The following is a 25068-nucleotide window of genomic DNA, read 5'->3' on the forward strand; positions in this document are numbered from 1 at the left end:
AACTTCACATATTTTCTATTTTCTGTTTCCCACTGAAGGGCGAAAATTAATAAATAAAACTTCACATATTTTCTGTTTCCCACTGGGCAATAAGATAAAAAAATATAACATCATGTTCCTGATTGTTAGGGGGCATAAGCTCAAGGCTCAATCATAACTCTGGGCTCCGGCTTATTGAATAGCATATATCCATCTGAACACTAGAAGGCTTATTGACTAGCATAGATCCATCTTAAACACGAATGTACACGATGTACCGAAATCGAATTGCTTAAGCTAATTTTTTTATCATTTAATTCCATGTCAAAAATCTGCTCAACAATTAAAAAAATTACACCTTAATAAATTTGATCCTTGTTTAATCCACCATGTTTAAAATAAATCTACAATTATTATGTTTTAGATGGTCCAATTTTTTTTGTTCATTTGTCAACTAATAATTAAAAAAAAAACACATTTTTTAATTTCTTGTTTAATCCAGGTTTAAGATAAATCTACAATGATTATGTTTTAGATGGTCCAATATTTTTGTTCATTGTCAAAAAACATTTTTTAATTTCATGAGTAACGTATGAAAATAAATACATCTTCATTACTTTTCTTATTACCAACTAAGTAGACATTCTATTCTCTGTTAAAACCAATGTCAAATGGTTCAGGTTTGGGTTTGAATTGGGCAATGATGAAATTCAATTCCAATTTAAACTTAACAATGAAGTTCAGATAAGGTTCAGCATTAGGTTCAACTACATAAATATTTTAAATTTTCAAAATATATATAAAAAAAAAAAAAAAATTATGATTATATATATTTTTATATTAATTCTTAATTTATATATATTTATAACAATGTATTATATTAATAATTCTAAAAAAATATGAGTTAAACTAATTTATATTATAAACTACGTGAGATATATTAATTTGTAATAGTTTATAACACTATTACATGTTATATTAGTAACATTTATTAAATTTCATGTACAATTTAAAATATAATAAACTTCAATATTTGAAATAATGTTCCTTTATTCGGCCCTGCATTTTTTTTTAATCTAGGATAATCAGTAACCAGTAACTGGTGAGAGTTATTCTGAACAGGCCCAGGATCAAATCCAACTGGCTGCCATTATAAACCTAGGTTAGGTAGAATGGCCTGCAAGCCACACATAATAACAATTAACTTATGCCTCAACAAGAGCCGAGACGTCCGCTCGGGGGTCGCCTACTCTTCTAGCCAAGACACAACAGGCCATATACTCAATGAGATTTGAACCTCCATCTCGTGTGTTTCACCCAGCAAAACTTGTCGTTAAACCCCATATCACTGTTATTCGGGACCATATACTCAATGAGATTTGAACCTCCATCTCGTGTGTTTCACCCAGCGAAACTTGTCGTTAAACCCCATATCACTGTTATTCGGCCCTGCATTACTCAGCCTTAAGTTCTGAATTTATGGACTCTATAAAATGTTCCTAAGAAAAGACAAACTCTGTATTACATTATTCGGCCCTGCATTATTCAGCTCTACTTTCGTAACCTACCCTACCCTGCATTTTTGGCCTTAACTCTTGTTGACCCATAACCTACACGCATCAAAGCATCATATGGCTCCATTGTTTTTGTCAATAGCAAGGCCCTTCAAATGAGAAAAAGGGACGAGTTGTGGCTCTTAATCAAATTGTTTCCACTTATTGATTTCTAAACTCATGTCATCGCCCTCTCCGCACTGTACTTGGGATTGGAGATAACCTACAAGTTTTATTTATGCCTTGAATACCTGCCAAAGCTTTTAGATGTGCCTAAAATTCTAACCTCGTGCTTCAAATCAAACAAACCTTCCGACTTAAGTTAAAACTTAGACTAGCTGTAGTAAAGCAAACCCAAAACATTAGTTAACATGATCCAGATTCCAAAAGTGAGTATAGCTGTGAGGAAGGGGAGTTCAAGGATTAGGTGAGTATAGCTGTGAGGAAGGGGGGTTCAAGGATTAGAGTTTTAAAACGTTGCATTTTCTGTTTTCTTGACATGGATGTTGCTTCCTGTAATGTTTCTAGCAGTGTTGAAAAAATCGGGGGAAACAAAACAAGAAAAATAATATTATATATATATATATATATATATATATATATATATATATATTTGAGGAGGAGGAAGTGACCCAAGCTACCCCTGTCACACGTAGAGGACGTGGTCTACCTCCTGTAGCTCCTAGTTCTTCAGCTTCTAGAGCACAGCAGACTCCATAGCCTACTGCAGCCTGCCAACTTCACCGACATCTACATATATAGAGGGGCAAAGGAAATCAATGGTATTAGACTTTAGTTATTTGGTTCATTTCATTGTATATGACATTATGATTCATGATATGAGATACATTATTATATTTTTTGTTGATATTTTGAGGTTGAGTTGGGACTTGGGAGTCGGGACTTACTATTCAGGATATGATCACTGTTATGTGTGATTTTAGCACTAGAAATGATATTAAACATCTTATATATTAGTTCTTTTATCATATTTATGTGTCAATGTATTTATTTTATGTTGTAGATGGTTTAGATATTAAAAAAATTGAAGAAAAAATGAATATTTTTGTACCAAACAATTTTTTCCCGATTATTACCGATTTTTTTCCCATCCCCAAGAACAATGTAGAAATTCCTTGTAGACTCAACTGCAGATTGTAATAATGCTAAAACAAATGACTTGAATCTACTCTACTCATCGGCGGAAACAATAAACTATAGATGAGATCACGAAGCATATAAGAGAAAGAATTAAATCACATATAACAAAATAATTTCCTGGGAAAAAACCCTTGCTACTTGTGTATTGCATTAATCAGAAAATATGAGAAGATTACCATGCTTTGCTCAAGCTCAAGCAACCTCTGCACTATCTCTATCTATCTCACTGCTTCCTAGGCAAGTCTTGGATGAAGGCAATATAATCTGCTCAACCTTGAGCTCAACCTACACAAGTATTTTCTATCCTCTGGCTGACTGACTGCCTTTGGCCAATACTTAGCCAAATTTCCAGGCCTCCAAGCTCCTAATTCCCTGTGTTGTTCCCTTGGGAATTAGCCTCTATTTAATGTGGAAACTCATCAATTATGAATTGTGCAATCCTCGTAGGCCTTCCTCTAACTGCATGCACCATCAGTTTAATTTAAATGATTTTATAATTGATAGTACATTGTCCCTGAACTCCAATCTCAATTGGGTCTTTTTCTGATCTGACATGCATGAGTTAATTATGAGTGAACCTTGAGTTTACTGGTTGATCACTACAGGTTACACCCCACTAACACACGTTACAACCCATTGCAATAAGTTACACCCCACTACTGGATCTCCCACTAATTCCTCCATCAGTTAAAAATTTAACTTAGTTAAACTAAATTAAATAATTACAACTCAAAATAAACTCAACTAGTGCTCCTAATTGTAGAAGACACTCTACGTGACTCTAGTTAAAAGCTCAACTTGAATTAACTGAAATACTAAATCAAATTAACTTAGTTAACTATTACAAGTTGTCATGAGATGTGGTATTACAATTTATTCCCAATTTAATTCAAGGGCAAATTAAATTAGGTTTTTTTCTTGATGTTAATTTTAACATTTCTTGTTGCTATCTTCAGCAAAGCAGGCGTTGGAACGGGTACACCTCTCAAACAAACACGAAAGAACATGGTGCGGCTTGTAAGAACCCAATACTTCATAAACATTCAATGAGTTCGTTCCAAGTAGTGGGTGCACCGAACCCTGATAATGGGTTGCTTGGTGGCTTCGTCGAAGGCAAGGGAGCAATAAAAAAATAGTTTTTTTATTAAAAATAAAACCACTTTTAAGTCAAAACCCCACTCATATGTCATTTCTTTCATTGTTCACAGCATTTGCCATTGGAATATCACAAACATGGATACCATTTTTTGTTGTTTTGGATACCACTGTGACTACATAGCGCATACAAAACCCACCATAACCACTGCACAGTGCACATAGATTTTGAACATGGGCAGTAAGAATACTTGAAAATTTAAAATTAAACATATCATTTTGATGTTTGGACAGGCATACAGAACTACTATTACAGTTTACCCATTTTCCCAACAATGAAGTACAAAAATTTATCATTTTGCAAATGAGTTGTAGGAATACTCAAAACATTTTCCCGACAATGAAGCACAAAGATTTATCATTTTGCAAACGGGCTATAGGAATACTTGGAATTAAACATAAAATTTTGTTGTTTTGGTCCTTGGACAACACTACATATAAACTTATAAGCAATGGTAGAGCCAAGTTTCCAAAAAAAAGAAAGGTAGATGTAGTCCACAGCTTGAAAAGCACTCTTGATTTCTTGATTTTTTAGACAATATGCGATAGGTGTTCAAGGTGTTCAATGCTCATGACAGTTACAAAATTGAAAATAGTAAGACCACATGATATCACATGTGAATGTTCAATGATGCGCATGTTTAAATCTTTAAAGTTAAATCACAAATATTTTATTTTCTTGTTTAAAGTTGGAAAATATACAAATTCGTATATATACCATGTTTCAAAAAGTGATGTACCCGTCCCCATCTCCGTCCCCGTCCTCAACCCATGTTTCCTTGCAACATAGATGTTTGGATTATCCCTGAAATCTGCCCAAAACATCCTTGAAATTTGCCCAAAAAATCCTTGAAAATCTACCCAAAGCATCCTTGAAATTTCTCTGTAACGCCCCTTACATTTGTCTGGAATGTCTTGGGAATGGCCAACAAGTCCCCAACAATTTGGGGACATTTTCTAAGTGTCCAGAAGTACCCAGAACGCGGGGAAGCGAGTATGCGAGTATTTTCAAGGGGATGAGTCCCCATGCAACATAGCTAATTACACTAACAAAAGAAAAAGGAAGGATACATTGATCAACCTAAGGAGTAGGCTCAACCCATTACATAATCCCCCACAAAACAAACATATAGCATGAACACAGGTCAACACATGTCACAATAAGTGGACATACATTATGACCCCAATGGGAGCTAGTTGATAAAACCCCTCCCTCATTCTCACACGCTCACAATTGTCACCACCCTCACTTAGGATTTCTCCTTCTCTAGTTAATGGGGATGTAGTTAGGATAAAATATATGGCCAATAGATTTGAGCACGCATTCTCCTCAAATCATGCTACACAATCTCCAGCTCATGTGTCTTCTAGTTTAGGGTTGCCCTATATGTCTCCAAGCTCCCTTTCTCCAAAGGTCTTACATCAATTGCAACAAAAGTGTGGCGGTTTGTTTGTCTCAAGTAGGGGTTCTCTGGCCCTCATGAGTCACACAACTTCTTACCCCCCCCCCCAACCAAACAAACCTCTTAAGGTGCCAACTGCTCATTTGGCCCCCCAAGGCACAAGCTCCCCATGACAAAAGGGCAAGTTGGGTAGCACAACTATGTTCCAATCCCAAAGTTGACATGTGCTAGCAGATTCCTAGCCTCTCTTAAGGTATTCATTGCTAGTTGGACATACATGGCACAAGCTCCCTATGACAAAAGGGTGAGTTGGGTAGGACAACTCCTATGTTCCAATCCCAAAGTCGACCAGTGTGTTAGCAAATTCTTACCCCTCAACGATCTACATTTTCACTGATTTCAGGGATTTCTAGGTGGTGCAATATTGATCATCAAATGGGCACTCCTCTTTACAATGAGGACAACGCTCAAACTTGGTAAGTTTGGCCACAAGGCACCAAGGGGAACCCAATTAACATCAAAACATGGACTATTCTAAGCTATGAACAAAGACGTAGGCTTCGGAAATCAATGAAGAGAGGATAAATCAATTGCGTACACAATTGGAAGATCCCTTTGCACAATTCAAGGCAATAGCAATAAAATTTCATTCATAACAAACAAAATCATGGCAAATGAAGTTGGCATGGATACTCTTGTCCAGCAAACTCGTCACAATCTCTACTCTAGAAAACTTCAGTTTCACATGGCCCATAAAATGATCCAGTGCTCATCTTGACCTATATCAGGGAACTTCCACTCAACCTATTCACTACAGATGGAGAAACTATTAATGAACCCAACAAGCAATGGCAAAAAAAGCAAGCCCCAGCGTTTCAACAACCTCTAGAAGACTTGTACGCTAACTAAGCTGAGAAATGTTGAAAAATGTGTAACTAGGTTCGATCTTCATATAGATGAAAGAAAATTATTATTATTATTTTTGGAGCATGGGTTTCTTGCTCAAGGTCTTTTATTTTATAGGTCAAGCACACATTGAGTGCTTATAGGGTTTCCCCTAGGTCAGAAGTCAAAAGAGTCATTGTCATAAGTTGAAGGCCCCATCGGGCACACACTGTAACTTGTAAAGAAACGCATTTGTCTTAAAAAGTGTCCAGATACCCTCCAAGACCAAGTTGGCCTAAAAGAAGAGCCATATCCACCCGTTGAAGACCCTATAAATAGAAAAGAACTCATCCTACTTGAGGCACATTCACTCACCATTCATTCTAGCGAAGGAAGAGGAAGAAGAAGGTAGAGAAGGAGTAGGAGGAGGACAAAAGAGATTTGTGTTTGGGCTAATTTTCTCTCACGCGTGATAAGAAAAACTAGGGTTTCTGCATAAAAACCTAGGGTTTCCATCTTCAAGTTTGATCTTGGAGAAAAGGAGACAACTAGGTCAAGCAAAGGTCACCAAGGGTAATCCTCATGCTCCTGAAGTGAGGGAAAGGCAAGCAAAGATCAAAGTAGGGCTCAAAAGGCAGATTGAAGCTCACACGTGTGGCAACAACAACTACTGGGGGCCAAAATTTCAGATCCGGAGTGGAGGCCGAAATTTATGCAACTGGAGGTCAAAGAAATGCCACTGGAAGAGATTTCACTGGGTTTGACAGGATCAGAGTTAGCACATTATCCGAAGAGGTTGGTCTTGGTCTTGGAGGGCTTTGAAGTCAATCTTAAGGTCTTGGAATTTGTCAATTGAAGAATCTATAAGGAAGAGGAGATTTGCGGGTTTTCCTCTCAAGTGGAGAGGTTTTGGCCCTAGCTTGCAACCTATATTTTGTGTTCTTGTTCTTCTTGTTTTGGTAGTTGTTTGATGATTCACACATATAATAATAAGTAACAAAGCTAATAAGTAAAAGGACATCACAAGCAGTTATCAAGTAAAGAGAAATCTATATAATCACTGCCCTTTTGATTTCTCAACATGGTATCAAAGCTAAGGTTGACTAAGGGCATTATGAAGATCTCCACTACATTGAAGAAGCTCATCAAAAAGTGTTCAAAGGTAGCAAGCTATATCAAGAAAAGCTTCAAGGAAGCATGGAATCTCCTATTCACTACAAAGGAGGAAGCAATCAAGGCAAAAGATCACTCACTGGCACATTCCAGGACGACAACAATTGGGTAATTGATAGCAGTGCATTTAGGCACATGACTGGCTCAATGGAACTTGGAGATAATAAGAGCTATCCCGTAAGAGGAATTGGATCAACCTCCATAGAGCTGGAAAATGGAAGCAACATTCACCTCAACAACATCCTATTTGTTCCAAGTTTGCATAAGACCTTACTTTCCATTTCAAGTCTAGAAGATAAGTGTGATAAAATAGCTTTCATTGATGGAAAGATTGTAGTATGGAGTAGAAACTCAAGAATAGAGAATGTTAGATTAATCGGTATCTGAGAAGGAAGACTCTACACTATACAAGTTGATATCTCCTCTAGCACAAGCTTTGGTTCACATTGAAATCAGCCCGTGTGAATTATGGCATAGAAGATTTGGTCATCTTCATTTCAAAATCCTTCCAACTCTAAGCTCCATAGTAGATGGAATCCCTGAATTGAAAGAAGATCATGAAGGAGTATGTAAGGATGTGCATTGGGTAAGAATACCAAGAGACCATTTGGAAGCAGTGCTTCATGGTCAAAAGAAATCTTGGACCTCATTCACACCGATGTATGTGGCCTTATGATTCCTAAATTACTTGGAGATCATCTAATATTATGTCACATTTATAGATGATCATTCAAGAAATACCTAGGTTTACCTTAATGAAACCAAGGACGAAGTATTTATAAAATTTCAAGAATTCAAAGTTGAAGTAGAGAACCTTACAAAAAGAAGAATAAAGATACTAAGATGTGATAATGGAGTAGTGTATACAACCAAGGAAATTATAGCTTTATGTAAGGAATCTGCGATTAAAAGGGAGTTGATAGTCCCATATAATCCCAAACAAAATGGAGTTGCAAAATGAAAGAATGGATCCATTAAAGAAAGTGTAAAGGCAATGTTACATGATCAAGATTTACCAAAATCCCTGTGGGGTGAAACCACAAAAACAGTTGCATATATTCAAAATCGAAGTCCCCACAAGGAGCTAGACAATAAGACTTCCAAAGAAGTATTCATTGGGAAGAAACCAACTGTAGAACATCTTTGTACCTTTGGGTGTACAGTATATATTTATATACCAAAGGAAAAAAGAAAGAACCTAACAAGATTTACCAAAATTCCTATGGGGTGAAGCCACAAAGGCAGTTGTATATATTCAAAATCGAAGTCCCCACAAGTCACTAGACAACAGTGCTCCCAAAGAAGTATTCACTGGGAAGAAACCCATTATAAAACATCTCTATATCTTTGGGTGTCTCGTATATATCCATATACCAAAGGACAAAAGAAAGAACCTAGAACCATCAGGCATGAGAGGAACATTTGTTGGCTACAGCGACTCCTCTAAGGCTTATAGGGTCTACATAAAGGAAGAATGTTATATAAAAGTAAGTCAAGATGTTATACTTGATGAGCATATTGCATTCAAGAAATCTAAGGAACTTCCCATGGACTTTAATAACAAAGAACTTCCAGTATTTGAAAAAGAAGTTAACAAGGAAGAAGAAGATGAGGGTCCCAGTGAACCCATTCAACCTATGGTCCTCACCAAATCAAGAAAGGGACCTAACTAGTTGAAATCTGCACTACTTGATACAAAAGGTCATGGGGCAACGAAAGGCTCATTTAGAGAAAGCAAGAAACCCCAGAGATATTTTGAGTATGTTGCATACATGACAAAACTAATAGAAGCAAAGCCATCCACTTTTGAAGAGGTTGTCAATCATCAAGAATGGAAGGATGCCATGAATGAAGAATATCAATCTATAATGAAGAATGGAGTTTGGGAGATCATACCTAGGCCCAAAGACAAATCTGTGGTAACTTCCAAACGGATCTATAAGATCAAACATGCAGCAGACAGAAGTATAGATAAGTATAAGGCAATATTTGTGGCTAGGGGCTTCTCTCAACAAGAAGGCATCAACTACGAAGAGACATTTGCTTCAACATCAAGATATACAGCGATTCGTTCATTGGTCTCTCTTGAAGCATCGATGGGATGAAACATCCACCAAATTGATGTCAACACTGCATTTCTAATGGCATAATAGATGAGGAAGTCTATATAGAGCAACCCCTGGGATTTGAAGTTAAAGACAGGAAGGCATATGTTTGCAGATTGAATAGAGCATTATATGGCCTCAAGCAAGCACCAAGGTCATGGTATGCTAGAATGTATGCATACCTATAAAGAATAGGCTTCATAAAAAGTTCTGATGATTCGAACCTTTATATCAAGGTTGTAGATGGAGAACATGTAATCATTCTTCTATATGTAAATGATCTTCTTTTGACAGGTGTAGAAGGTCGAATTGAAAAATGTAAGAAGCAACTAGCAGCGGAATTTGACATGAAGGATCTAGGGCTGATGCCTTACTATTTGGGATTAGAAGTCTGGGACGGACCTAATGAAATCTATCTGAATCAAGGAAAGTACGTGATCAAGATGTTAAAGAGATTTGACATGATGGTCTGCAAACTTATGACCACTCTGATGATCACAAACTTGAAGAGACTAGGGAGTTCCAAATTGAGCCCTATGGATCCTTCTATGTATAGACAACTGATTGCCTCACTGATGTACTTGGTGAATACTCAACCAGACAGATGTTTTGCAATAAAAATTCTCAATCAATTCCAAGTGGAGCCAAAGCATGATCATTGGATAGCAGCAAAACATATACTGAGATATTTGTGAGATCTATCCACTACTGGTTGAAATATGATAAGAGGAATGATGTCCACCTAATTGGATATACAAATTCCAACTGGGGAGGCAGCGAGCAGGATGGAAGAAGCACTACTGGAGGATGTTTCAATTTGGGATCCTCTATGATCTCATGAATGAGTAGAAAGCAAGACACAATTGCTTTGAGTAGTGTTGAGGTTGAGTATGTTGCAGTCTGTGAAATAAGCAGAGAAGCGGTCTAGTTAAGGAAGCTCCTATCCGACCTATTCAAAGAACCGATGGACCCTGCAGTGATACATTGTGACAACACCAATTGTATACGATTGTCTGAAGACCCAATATTCCATGGAAAAACAAAGCATATAAACAACAAGTATCACTATATTCGAGAACTAGTACAAAATGGTGTGTTGCAACTACAGTATATCTCCATAGATGAGCAGGTAGCTGACATATTAACAAAATCTCTTCCTAACAAGAAGCTTGTATACTTAAGAGATAAGCTTAGCTTGGTTGATATATCCTCCCTAGTTGAGAGGGAGAGATAGACACATCATTCTTGTTTTCACTTGGGAAGACAAAATGGAGGATTGGGTAATCATTTAGCATTCGATACTTTTTGAGGATGAGGTAGGGCATCCAAGATAAGGGTAGTCGTGGACCGATATTCTTTGAGGACTAGTTATCCAAGACAAGAATAGTCCAAAGAAGTTCATACTCGACGAACACCTGGGTGGAGTATGCACCTTGAGAGACAATGATGATGATGTCTATAAATCATTGGTCTCACCAGCATTGTGCTCTAATCTTGTGGAGAGATAGAGTTGTTAGTCAAGGCCTTGCTTAGTGACAATGTTGGTTGATATGATGCTAGACAAATGGGATATCAATCTCACTCTTATTATGTGATCTTATGAGATCTCTTCAAATTGAAAATGTCCATGCACCATGTATGAATACCTCCCTAGTTAAGAGGGAGTTTTAAAAAATGTGTAACTAGGTTCAGTCTTCATCTAGATGAAATGTACTTTTGATTCTTGTAAAGTGTAAAATGAAGGAAAATTATTATTATTATTTTTGGAGTATGGTTTCAAAATTCATGCTCAAGGTCTTTTATTTTATAGGTCAAGCACCAATTGAGTGCTTCTAGGGTTTGCCCTACATTAAGAAGTCAAAACAATAATTATCATAAGTTGAAGACCCCATCAAGCACATTGTAACTTGTAAAGAAAGTTATTTTTGTCTTTAAAGGTGTCCAAATACCCCCCAAGGCCAAGTCGGCCTGGCAACTGGCAAGTCAGCCTAAAAGAAGAGCCACGTCCACCCCCTTGAAGAGCGCTTATAAATGGAAGAGAACTCATCCTACTTGAAGCACATTCACTCACCACTCATTCTAGCGGAAGAAGAAGGCAACGAAGAAGATAGAGGACAAAGGAGATTTGTGTTTGGGCTGATTTTCTCTCACACGTGCTGAGGAAAACTATGGTTTCTGCAGCAAAACCTAGGGATTTTTATCTTCAAGTTCGATCTTGGAGAAAAGGAGACAAGTAGGTCAAGCGAAGATCACCAAGGGTAATTCGCATGCTCCTGAAGTAAGGGAAAGTGAAGCAAAGATCAAAGGAGGGCTCAGAAGGCAAATCGAAGCTCACATGTGTGGCAATAGCAACCACTGAGGGGCCGAAATTTCAAATCTGTAGCGGAGGCTAGAATTTCTATAGATGGAGGTTGAAGAAGTGCTACTGGAAGAGATTTAACTGGGTTTGACAAGATTAGGGTTAGCACATTATCCGAAAAGGTTGGTCTCGGTCTTGAAGGTTTCTGAAGTTAGTCTTAAGGTCTTGGAATTCATCCACTGAAGAATCTTCAAGGAAGAGAATAGATTTGTGGGTTTTCTTCTCAAGTGGAGAGGTTTTGGCCATGGCTTGCAGCCTACATTATGTGTTCTTGTTTTTCTTGTTTTCATAGTTGTTTGATGATTCACACATAATAATAAGTAACAAAGCTAATATGTAAAAGTACATCACAGCCAGTTATCAAAGAGAAATCTATATAATCACTACCCTTTTGATTTTTCAACAAGAACAAGGCTCCTAATGAGTGACTTTCTCGTCTTTGACTTTTTAATGTACTGCAGAGTTTGTCATTTCTTAGGAACCTTTTATAGGGTCTATAAATCCATAATTTTGATGTTTTGGAAACTGCCCTTACTAAGAGTATGAGTTTGCTTCATAAAAATAGTGGTATTAGGTCTCTTCATAAAAATAGACCAATATGCCTCAACAGAGCAGAAAATCTTTTCTGGTGTACTCTTTGCAGTGACCCCAACTGCAGTCTTCTTTTTTACTATATATATTCACCAGATTCAATTTTCAAAAAAATGAAGCATATCCCAATGTTGATCCACCAGATTTTCAAAACTAAGATCCAAATACTGCATCAAGGCAGAAGATATATAAATATAAACATTTATTTATAGTTGGTAAAAAAGCATAGATGCTTGAATGCATGTTCGGTCATTAAAATGATTATAATGCAAACAAACAAACTTGAGTTACCACATACCAGCAACGTTTACTTGACAGAGACAAAATCATAAGAAGCCAAATTTTAATTACAGGCGGACAGAAGTTACCAGCAAAAATTAACAGACAGATAATCATTTCTAAGTCATAAAAGCATATAACTTGGTATTTCTAACATTTGAATGCTTATCATGAAAACAAGCAAACAGTAATCTACTTGGAGGCATTAACGCACTCAAAGAACAGCTAACAAAAATGCTGATAACAAAAAATAACAGCTAACGAATATGTTGGTAACAGAAAGAACAAGTTAGAAAAATGCATGCAACCACCCAATCACAAAAGAAATCAACAACATATCTGTCACTGAACTTTAATAAAGTTATTGGCCCTCTAAGAAGCCTCGATTCTTGGTTCCATGCTTATATTTAAGAATACAATTCCTCACCAAAACACCATGACTCATAAGTATAACCAAAGGCCTAAAACTATCTCAAAATTCAAGAAATTGCGGGTAGAAGAAATCTCGTGTGTTTTAGAATGGGCATGAGGGATCATCTTATAGGCTTTGGAATGAGATGGAAGGCCCAACCTTTTTGGGTTTTAGCAGGAACAAGTTTTAAGCTAAGTTACCAGGATTCGGATACATCTCCGGATACTGATATGGATCTGGATCCAGATTTGCTAGTTTTTTGAAAATCCAGGATCTGGATACAGCAAGGATACGTCAAGTACAAAAAATATAATAATATTTTTTAAATTTTAATACGTCAAGTACAAAAAATATAATAATATTTTTTAAATTTTAATAACCACACTAATTTATGTGATTAGACATTTATTAAAAAAGCCACATATTTATATTGCAATGTGGCTAGATATTTTTTAAAATTTAAATAGCCACATTAATTTATGTGACTAGATCCCATACAAAAAATATAATAATATTTTTAAAATTTTAATATCTAATCTTCATTGTTTAGGATTCTAATGGATTTTATTTTGTTTTCAAAAGATCCCAAATTTTGGTCACTAAATGCACTAAAATATTCGACAGCCCAAAACCCTCATTGAGAATAAAAACAAAGTCAAATGTGAACTTTGAAGAATAGACAAAAAAAAAAAAAAAAAAAAAATCGAAATTTTTAATTAACTAACGCCATTGGGAGTTGGGACCACGACCGCCAGTATTTACTATTCTGTGGATTGGACATGGGGAACAAGAGGTCTGTTCCGGACCCAAAGCGGAGACAATTTACCAGTGTTGAAAATATCGGTATCGGGAAAATATCGGCGAGGGTCCAGAAAATATCTTATTGGCAATATCGGCGAAAATATCGGCAAAATATCGGCAAGCATAAAAAATAATTTTTTCAAATTTTTAAATATAGCCGATATTTTGCCGATATTTTCAAAATATCGCGATATTTTCAAAATATCGCGATATTTTGCCGATATTTTCCGATATTTGCCGATATTTTGAAAATATCGCGATATTATCAAAACAGAAAATATCGCGATATTTTCTCGGCAATATATCGTTTTGCCGAAAATATCGCGATATTTTCAACAGTGCAATTTACTATTCAATGTTTATTTAACATGAAAAAAATTAAAAAATGAATGAGTTTAGACCCAATTAAAAAATTTAATTTAACATTAAAAAATTATCAAACTGTGAATTGTTGCCTGGTGAATCATCCTCAGAAAATTAAAACAATTAGTCGCTGCTTGGTGAATAGTCCTGAGTCTGTTGCACATCGTTGTTGCTCAACGCTCTATGAAGAGCGATCACTGCCTGGTGAATAGTGTGTGGCAGACAAATGCTCATGCTCGTTATAGTGTGCTGCCCGGTGAATAGTGTGCTCATGCTCGCCTGGTGAATAGTGTGCGGCAGACAAATGCTCATGCTCGCTATAGTGTGCTGCCTGGTGAATAGTGTGCTCATGCTCGCTATCCGGGCGCTGTCTTTCCAGGCGCTATCTTTTCAACAAATGCCACAGCCAGCAGACAAATTTATGCTATCCATCTGCCGAAACGAAAACTGGTGTTGTCTCGTTGTCCTTCTCTGTTGCTATAAAAATGTCAATGTGTGCCGACAAACAGTGAAAAAGATAATGATCGACATAAAGCCAAATAAAAACTTAAAACTGAAGTCTACAAACTAAAAACCACGCTGCCAAAAATTTGAAATCTGGAAATATCACAGGAACTGTTTCCGATTTTGCAGGATCCGTTTCCAAATTCAGGGATGCGTTTCCGGCCAACAGTGATCCGCCACGTTGCCGGTTCTTGGACGGATCTAGGCGGATCCGGATGATCCGTGGATCCTAGACCATGGAGTGCCGGATCTGGTAACATAGGTTTTAAGGCATTAACCTTTTTTCCCAAAAATAAAATGTTTTCTATCTGGATCTGTGTGCTGGGAAGTTTCTAGGTCTGCAGATAGGTTCCCAGTTCCACTGATAGATCCTGGACAGATCCAAAATTTCAGACATTTCTAAGCATCTTCATGGCAGATCGGGATCATACCGAGGTATCCGTGTTTCCAACATGCCAACCAGGCAAAAACAGTAAAACAGACCTCAACACACAAACACTGACTGAGCACAAACTACTAGAGAAGAAATCTTGTGTGTTTTACAATGGGCAAGAAGGATCTTCCTATCAGCTTTGGGGCACAAATTTCTCCGGATCTGTGCCTGGGAAGTTTCCAGGTCTGCAGGATACGTAGGCATTTCCACTAATAGATCAGGACAAATCCAAAATTTCAGATGTTTCCAGGCATATCCATGGCAGGTCTGGATCATATCAAGGAATCTGTATTTCCAGCATGCCAACCAGACAGAATCAGTATCACAGACGATGACACACACTGCTACTGAGCAACACACCCTTTTCATGATAGGCACTTCTTATATCATAATAAGTTAATAAATATTATTATTTCCAACAAACACTTCAAGGCACACTTACAGGCTTCAGGAATTTCTAACCATTTTAAGTGGCTCTAGCTAGGACCGAAGCTTGGGGCCGGGACGTAATCCCAGGCAGTAGACACAATCTACCACTGAGCTCATGCAAGTTTTAATGAGTCTTCCTGTTGAGGAGGGTGGATTGCTATTTCCAACACCGACAGAGATGTTCTGCTAAAACACCAGGCTTGCTTTTATAAAAATGTTCATACATCAAGAATTGTCTGCTTAGGCAAAAAGATATTCGCAAAGATGCCACCACTTCAAAGTCTTGAAACTGTGTCCTGAAAATCCGCTATCAGACTATGGGAGGTTCCTCTGAAACAAGATGTAGATAACAACTATGTTTTATCCACTGACAGAAGCCCATTTCTCATGTGAACAACCATAAAAACTTGAAAAAGCAGTTGACAAAAAGCAAATATGTATACACTAACTCTCAGCATTTTGCTCTTTATGCAGTCAGTGTCCGCCAGTAACTTGATGCCCCCTCCGCTGCAACCATTGCCAAAACATGCTCCAGAGAGAACACGCCCAGTACACAGGAGCATTCAGAGAGCTTACCAACCCTCTAGAGAAAACAATTTACCTATGTTGGGGCGGGTACGTTATATATATATATATATATATATATGAATTTGTATATTTTCCAACTTTAAACAAACAAAAAAACAAAACAAAAAAAATTATGATTTAAACTTTGTAACTGAGTCAGTGAGCACCTAAGTCACAGGACATGTCCCTTAGGGTCTCGTGTCCCGTATTTCACATGTCGGACACGAAAACTGCCCTAAAACGTGTCGAAAACGTTTTTCTTCGTGTCCTCCAATCGAGACACATGTTTTGGACGTGTCGAAAACGTGCACTAACATTTTTGGTTCTTAGGAAATGTGTCCCATGAAAAGTGCCATTTAAAACCTGCAACATGGTTTATTTTTGGGTTTTTTTGTCATTGTTTGCCACCGAAGTTGAGTTTGCTCGTCGCTGGAATCCAATTTGTTGTGCAGTGTGAGGAATTCCATCAGATTCGAGCGCAATGCTCACAACTTCACATTGACCTAGACCTAGAGATGTAGGAGACGAGCATTCGCATGCTTTGCCGAGAGTTTGAAGCACTTAAATTTCTTGTAAGTTGTGTTATAGCCTACAGAACTTAACTTAATTATACACGAGTGACCACATATAGATCATGTGTTGAAATAAAATCCCAGCTCCCCGTCATGTGCTCATTGCTCACTACACCTCGAGGTCTAAAGGGAGGGAAAGCTCGATTAACGCTCTGGTCAACAATGAAGTTTGAACACATAAATTTATAGTTCACATAAATTTATAGTTCATAAATTTAAGTGAAGTTTGGACATAATCAAACTTGTTTGAACTTTGAAGTTGATAACAAAAATTATAACATGAACAATGAACATTGAACTCTGGACATCATTGATGTAGTAAAATTAATAAACTAACTAGAAAATTACTAAATAGTAGATAGTGTATACTAAATACTAAATAGATATCATCATGATTCATCTATATAGATCAAGCACTATATTTCAGTAATTTTTAATATATATATATATATATATATATATATATAAAATGTGTCCCTCGTGTCCTGTTTCCGAGGTCACTGCGTCTCGTGTCGAATACTCGTATTTACATGTCCTCCGTGTCTCGTGTCCTTGTGTCATGTAACTTAGGTGAGCACTGAGTACCTATCACATATTGTCTCAAAAATCAGATCGCATACTGTCTCAAAAATCAAGAAATCAAGAGTGCTTTTCAATCTGTGGACTAAATCTACCTTTCCTTTGTTTGGAAACTTGGGTCTGCCATTGCTTCTAAATTTATATGCAGTGTTGTCCAAGGACCAAAACAACAAAATTTTATGTTTAACTCTGTGTATTCCTACAGGCTACAGCCCATTTGCAAAATGATAAATCTCTGTGCTTATGTTGGGAAAATGGGTAAACCATAATAGTAGTTTTGTATGCCTGTCCAAACATCAAAATGATATGTTTAATTTTAGATTTTTAAGTATTCTTACTTCCATGTTCAGAATCTATGTGCACTGAGCAGTGGTTATGGTGGGTTTTGTATGCACTGTACAATAACAGTGGTATCCATGCTGCAATATTTCAATGGCAAATGCTGCGAACAATGAAAACAATGACATACAGGTGGGGTTGACTTATAAGTGGGTTTATATTTAATAAAAAAAATATTTTATTATTGCCCTCCCGCCTCCGACAAACCCGCCAAGCACCCATTTTCGGGGTTCGGCGCACCAATTACATGGAACAAACCCATTTAATGTTTACAAAGTACCAGATTCTTACAAGCCACACTGGGTTCTTTCGGGTTCATTTGAGAGGTACCCGTTCCAGCACCCAGTTCTTGGGTACGGGAACCTGGGACAGGTTCAAGAACCCCACGCTTGGGTTCATGAACCAGTGCCACACAGCAATTTATGCAAGATATATAATTGATATGTTTTCCCGTTTCTAGCATACTTACTAGCCTTTTCATTTCATGATATTGATTTGGCCATGATTTTAAATGGCCTATTACATTTCATGGCTGATTTAGATGTCAATGGCAGAGATTAACAATTATCTGATGAAACTTGAGTATATGGTTTATAATGAGATTGTCTTTCGGCATAATCACATCATTGAAATTTGGACGACTTTCAAACCAACTAATGTGGTTCATCCTCAGGACAAACGTCACATCATTGAGATTTGGTCGACATTTCTAATCAACTAATGTGGTTCAGCCTCGGGACAAAGGTCAACCTTTGCCTTGAGGATGAACCACATTAGTTGGTTCAAAACATCAACCAAATCTAATGATGTGTTTATTCGAAAAGACAATCTCATTATCAATATGGATCACAAAAGTCTAAGATTTAACAATATGGTTTATGTTAAAAATAATAATAATAGCTATTGAATTTAAGGTCATAGTCTAGCTAGACAAACAAGACAGACATATAAGACTTCAGTGTAAGACAAAGGACCCCTCCACAAAGCAATTTGACTGGTTAGTTTAGGGAGGTGTACATACCATACAACCCGCTTCAGATTTAGCCCCCAAGGAAAACTGTACTTAATAGTTGATGCTCAAACAATTAATCAAATATTGATTACATTTCTAGCTTCTTAAAATTGTAGTAGTTGCCTATAAGTAGCACAGCACCAGGCTGGTGGGCTAGCTCACGTGATTGAGTGTTTTTGAACAATTAATCAAATATTGATTACATTTCTAGCTTCTTAAAATTGTAGTAGTTGCCTATAAGTAGCACAGCACCAGGCTGGTGGGCTAGCTCACGTGATTGAGTGTTTTTGAACGAGGAGGTCTAAGGGTCAATTCTTTGGGCTAGCTGCCTCTTTTGCATGCCTCACTCAATATCCAACCAGGTCAACACCATAATCAGTGGTGACACGTTTGCCATGAATTCAGTGAAGCCGCACTGAAGTTTCCCGCAAGGTTTTCCAAGAAACATGGCATCCATGTCTCCATATTTTCCAAGAAACAGGGCATCCATGTTTCCATATTTTCTGCAACCAAATTGACAATCTGCATGTTTTTTGAATATATATACGTCCAAACATTTTATAAAAAAAAATGTTAAAAAGATCAGAGGATGCTTCGCTCCTCAAGCTGTCTGCAACTACTTGGTACTCCGCTGTTCCCGCTCCCACCATCACTGAGCTTCAAAAAGCCAAGCCCGCTCTGCTTGCATTTCTGTCTGCCTAAGACTTCTCGCTCTCAAATTAAACTTGATCTCACTATCTAACCACTTGACTCTAAATTTAAAATCCATTGGTTCAGCAACAAGTCTTGGTTCAACGGTAAAACGAGGTTATTTCTTACACCCGACTAAAGTTCATGTTCACCGGATACATACTTCACCCCTATAGAACAGACAGGCCTTTTGTGGATAAGACCACGTGGTAGAGTAGAATCCCGGCCGTGGAAGCTTTTCAGCCAAGGGACCTCTTTCACTACAATCCATTATAATATTTCCACAAAGGAAAAGGACACACTTACCACAAAATTTACTAGAATCATTCCAAACCAAAAATGGCCCAAAAATCAAATTCCGTCAATTAACAGAAAAATACTCTTATCACCGCAACTCGACCACACCCCCCACCAACCAAAAAAAAAATCACAATCTCCTTACCATAACAAAGAATCCAAACTGCCTTTCAAAATGGCCCAAAATTCAAATTCCGTCAATTAACAGAAAAATACTCTTATCACCACAACCCGACCACACCCCCCACCAACCAAAAAAAATCACAATCTCCTTACCATAACAAAGAATCCAAACCGCCTTTCAAAATGGCCCAAAATTCAAATTCCGTCAATTAACAGAGAAATACTCTTATCAGCACAACCCCCACCCCCCCCCCCCCCCCCCCGAAAAAATTAACATCAGTTTCGTAAAATAAATATGCAACATCATAATCTCCTTCCCATAACAAAGAATCCAGACTGCCTTTCTTGTCCTGGCTTAAGTTTTTCTTTTTGAAAGCGCTTTCTTTTAAGATCAAAGAGAAGAAATACACCCACTCCACAGAGGAGTGCCACCAAACCAGCCACCCACTTGAGTAGGAAGAATAAAACCTTACCCAAAAAGAACTGTCACGAAAAATGGCCCTAAAGTAGCAAATCACTAAACATAAGCACTGTCGTAAGGCCATCGTAAAAAGAGGGTAGGATGGGATACAATATTTCATGAGAAAAATAAGGACTTGCACCGGACCCCATCGTTTTTCGTTCATCCAATGGAATTGAACTTCGATGAATGGTGCTGTATCATCTGCTCTTAAAACGTAAATTTAGAAAACCAACAGTTTAAAAAAAAAGGACAAACAATTATTAAAAAAACACTCAGCAACAAACACCCATTTCTTCCGCCAATTGACAGAAGTCTTTTCAAAAAAACCCAATAAAAATTCCCCTGCCCCTGTCAGCCAAAAGCATTTCCCCTAAAAAAAAACACAGAGAGTTAGAAGGACGTCCCCTTCTTTCTTTCCCGAAAGAAATCCTTTCGTTTCCCATTAAATACAGCACGAACTAGGCCAACCGGCAATCCCTCCCCTCAACCCCGCAGCGTTTGCAAGATCCGCCTTAAACGACCTCAATCCAACGGCCATGAAAACCCCTACGTGAAGAGCTCAACAACCCTAAGTCTCCCGTCGCTAAACTGATTTGCTAATTGTTCAATATAGCAAAAGAATACCCTAAAATTGTAGGTCTAAAAAATAAAACACAGTAAATAAGCAGGCTACAAGAAACCCTAGCAAAAACAAAACGTCAAGAACAAATAAAGCACTGAAAAATACCTTACCAGATAAAGAATCGCCGGCTATTCACCGAAACGGACACCCTTTAGCGTCCAGAAAGGCCGTTGAAGTGGAATCAGATAAAACACGGAGGAAAAAACCCTGTGAAATTCAGCAGGGAGAAGACTGAGGAGGGGGCGCCCTTACAAAATCCCTTGAAAAATGCTAAGCGAAGCTTAGCTCAAACTTGCAAGGACGCAATTGCTTCTCCCCTCTTCTCTTCTCCAAAGGCCAAATGATCAGACCACACCACCTTGACACAACTCCCACGTTTAATACCCCACAACCGACCAAACTTTCAACTAAATTTGTTTTTTAATTAAAATTTGACAGGGAAAGTTTTTTCTAAATAATTAATTTTATTATAGATCTATATTAATTCCATTTTTAACTCCTTGCGTTGAGGTGAAGGGGCGTGTAGCTCTGGCCTGGAATGGACCCTACAAACTCAAATTCCTCTTTTCCATGGCTGCTTTTTCTTTTTCTGTCAACATCAATTATCTTACAGTGTGTACTGATGTGCATTTCATAACTTCTAAAAATTATTGTTGGGGAGTCACATATTAACTCATGTGCAACCAAATTTGAATATAAAGATACCTTATTTATTATACAAATAATAATATTATTATTAAAAAAAATTAATTAAAATATTTTTAAATACTTAATATTATACCATTTATTTTTATTTTATAAATTTTTATCAATTTATTTCCTATTAAAATATATTTTAAAATTTTGACTATTATCCATATTAATTTAAATCTATCTTAAACTTAAATATTAAAAGAATCAAAAAAATCAAATTTTTTAGTGTATATTTTTTTATTAATATTTATTTAAATCTATCTTAAACCTAAATCTAATAAATATCAGAAGAAAATCAAATTTCTTTGTGTGTAATTTTTATACTAGTATTTTTATGCAAGTTCCCTTCTATATGTGATTATGACATTGAAATATGGACATATGGACAGGGTCCCCTTCGAATGGTGGTTTCCAAAAGTCGAGGACCAGCCGCATTAAAACCAGTTTTGTGGGATTTGGACTGAGCTCTGTGCTAATCGATAGAGATGAGAATCTGCTTTGGACAGAGAGTGGGAACAACTTGGTCAATGTCACGGTGGAGAATGATTCGAGTGCCCGCAAGTGCTCTTCCCCAAAGCTAAAGAGAAAACGTCCGCAGAGACTGGATATTCGGTTCCAGTTGCCGAACCTAAATTCGTTGTTCTCAGCAGTGGAGCAGGCGAAGGAGGTTAATGTGGAGCAAGCTAAACGCGTGACATCAAGTCCCGCTTGTCCACGTTGAAGGCCAGTGATAAGCGGAGAAAGGGAATCTAGGAATCTTATGTGGTGGCCGACGAATCTAGCTATAGTGTCGTGAGGCAAAGCCTCACCCTTAAAAAAAACCTTCGCCCTTAATTATCTAACTCTATATAATGTGTTAATTCCTTTATATTATTTAAAAATATCTAAAATTTGAAGTCTTAAATATTTAATAGATTTAGATTTAAGTTAATTTAGTTATTTTTAGATGTTGTCCTATATCTATATGTACAATATAATTTGAGTGGATTTAATGTTTAAAAATACTTGTTTTCTTTTAAGAAGTTACAAATTCAAATTGAAAGAGGAGGATTATGTATATCTTGGTATTGTTTTTTAACCTTTTTTTTTTCTTTTTAATAATGGTAAATCAATAACACTTTTGAGTATTCTATGTGAGGCCTATGATCAAATCTTCCAACTACCGCTATAACACCATGAGTGTCCAACAACTCACAAGCGAGATATACCAATAACTTGTGACTCAGCAAGAGCCAAAACATCACATTGGTGGTTCTGTCGATTCTTCGAGCCTTGTCATATTGGGCAAACACATGTCCCATGGAATTGTACTTGAGTGGTTGGGCAAACATATTGTGCTCCAACCACTCGAACTATTAACTAAGCTTTATACATCTGTATACTTCAGTAGTCAAATTGTTGCACGAAGGTAGGTCCCTTGTCCCACAAACAAGGGGGTTTCATACACCAATTTGGTGTTTGGCTTAGTTGTGACCTTAAAATTAGACTATTATTGTTATTGATGATGATGATGATGATGTTTAACGTCCACTAAGACCAATGTGGTCTATTGAACCTTAAGATAGGAGATTAATTGAGACTCTTTAAAATTTTATTTCTATGATCAATTTTATTATGGCTTTATTTTTTATTTATTTTAATTATTTATTAATATTTTGATGGAGATTCACAACAAGATAGATGTGATGGGGGCGTTGTTCTACACCTAAATGAATCTCATCACTTTGAACTAAAAGCAAGTTTGGGATAGGGCACAAACAATTTTGCATAATTACTCAGTCTAAAGTTACTCTTATTCCCTATTGAAAAGAACTGCCAACCACTACAGGTTTTTAGTGACTCAAAGGTGGTTGTTGATTGGTTTAATCAGCTTTCTACATGCCACACACACACACTCAAATGCATACTGGATGAGGTTTTGATGCTAAAAACACATTTTGACTACATTTCTTGTCAACACATTTACAAGGAGAGGAACACACTTTCCGACAGGCTACCCAACAGGCGTATGGTATTTGGCATGTGACCAAATAGCATGGGCACAATCATTATCGGTATTATCATTGTCCCTTTTCAGAGACAACACAGGATACATCAGCTCAATAGTGACATAATTTTTTATATTTTTTTTTATCTGACTTAATACCTTTTGTACATGGCTACCTACAAACACATTTCAGTGCAAATAGACTCATCATGGACTTGTCTTGGTTTATTATATTATTGTATATGTTATGTATATTGTTAGGTCCCTGTAATACTAGTGATTCCCCCATTACTATTCTCATTGTAGCCCTTATTGTTATTGTTGTTCCCCTATTGTCCCCATATTGTTGTTATTGTGCGCCATAGAAGCCCGCTATTGTTATTGTTGTGCCCTTATATTATTATTGTTATGTCGGCTTTGATTATATTGTGACCCCTTAGACTCCTATATATAGAAAGGAAGTTTTGTCATTTGTATCATCCAAGAATTGTTCATTTGTGTAATGTAAAGGAAGTTGCCCCCTCGAAGAGGTCGATTTTGAAGTCGTTGATCTATCTTTTCTTCTATTTTGTGAGCTTGTTACATAACATTTGGTATCAGAGCAATTTATGGTTCCTCCACTTGCAACCATCACTCAACAGCTACGAAATCGATCAATTTCGAAGTATCTCATCAAGTGGAAGAACTTACTTGTTGAAGATTCCACATGGGAGGGTGAGAATTTTATACAGAAGCATCCATAATTACTCAAGCGTTGAGGACAACACTTTTTTGAAGGAAAGGGGCATGTAAGGTCCCTAAAATACTAGTGATTCCCCCATTACTATTGTCATTGTAGCCCTTATTGTTATTGTTGTCCCCCTATTGTCCCCATATTGTTATTATTGTGCCCCATAGAAGCCCACTATTGTTAATGTTGTGCCCTTATATTGTTATGTCGGTTTTGATTATATTCTGACCCCTTAGACTCCTATATATAGAAAGGAGGTTTTGTCATTTGTATCATCCAAGAATCGTTCATTTTTGTAATGTAAAGGAGGTTGCCCCCTCGAAGAGGCTGATTTTGAAGTTGTTGATCTATCTTTTCTTCTATTTTGTGAGCTGGTTACATAACATATATGTACTCCATTATAGGTCAAAAGACCTTCTGACGATTGTTGTTACATCAACAGTCACTTTTTGGCATGATATATAGCACATACAACATGTAAATTTCACTATTTATATTAATGAAAAGTACAATTTTTCCTGGTGGGGGGAGGAATTTATTTATTAATATTTTAATGTAACATTATCTTATGTTTGTTTGTGATAACATCTACTCTACCTCACTACTCTAGATGCAATGATGCATACTTATATATTAAAAAAAATATTAAGAGTTGATCTAAATGGAGGAGTTGAATATGTCAAGGGAGTGAGTGGCTAGGGTTTTCTTGTTGTCGTTGTCCCTTCCCACTTGTTGCAAATTTGCGCAATGGGCTATATGGGATCGCGGTGGATTTGGTGTTTTGTTGCAGATTTGCGCAATGGGCTATA

At 37.0% G+C, this 25068-nt stretch overlaps 1 protein-coding gene across 2 annotated transcripts in view; it reads right to left on the reverse strand.

The window, feature by feature from the left end:
- LOC149200347 (uncharacterized) overlaps positions 1–21212 on the reverse strand; it is a 29224-nt gene extending 8012 nt beyond the window's left edge. Inside the window, exon 1 of one of the 2 annotated variants that reach the window (XM_089402679.1) lies at positions 20955–21212. The gene's annotated coding sequence lies outside the window, so the exon portion shown is untranslated. The remainder of the gene's footprint in view (positions 1–20954) is intronic. The other variant, XM_089402678.1, reaches the window with a different exon arrangement.
- Between the last annotated feature and the right edge of the window lie 3856 nt (positions 21213–25068).

The sequence above is a fragment of the Pinus tabuliformis genome, chromosome 2_1 (genome assembly GCF_031772625.1).
Source record: "Pinus tabuliformis cultivar Carrire ecotype Pingquan chromosome 2_1, CPIR1, whole genome shotgun sequence".
Taxonomy (NCBI): Eukaryota; Viridiplantae; Streptophyta; class Pinopsida; order Pinales; family Pinaceae; genus Pinus; species Pinus tabuliformis.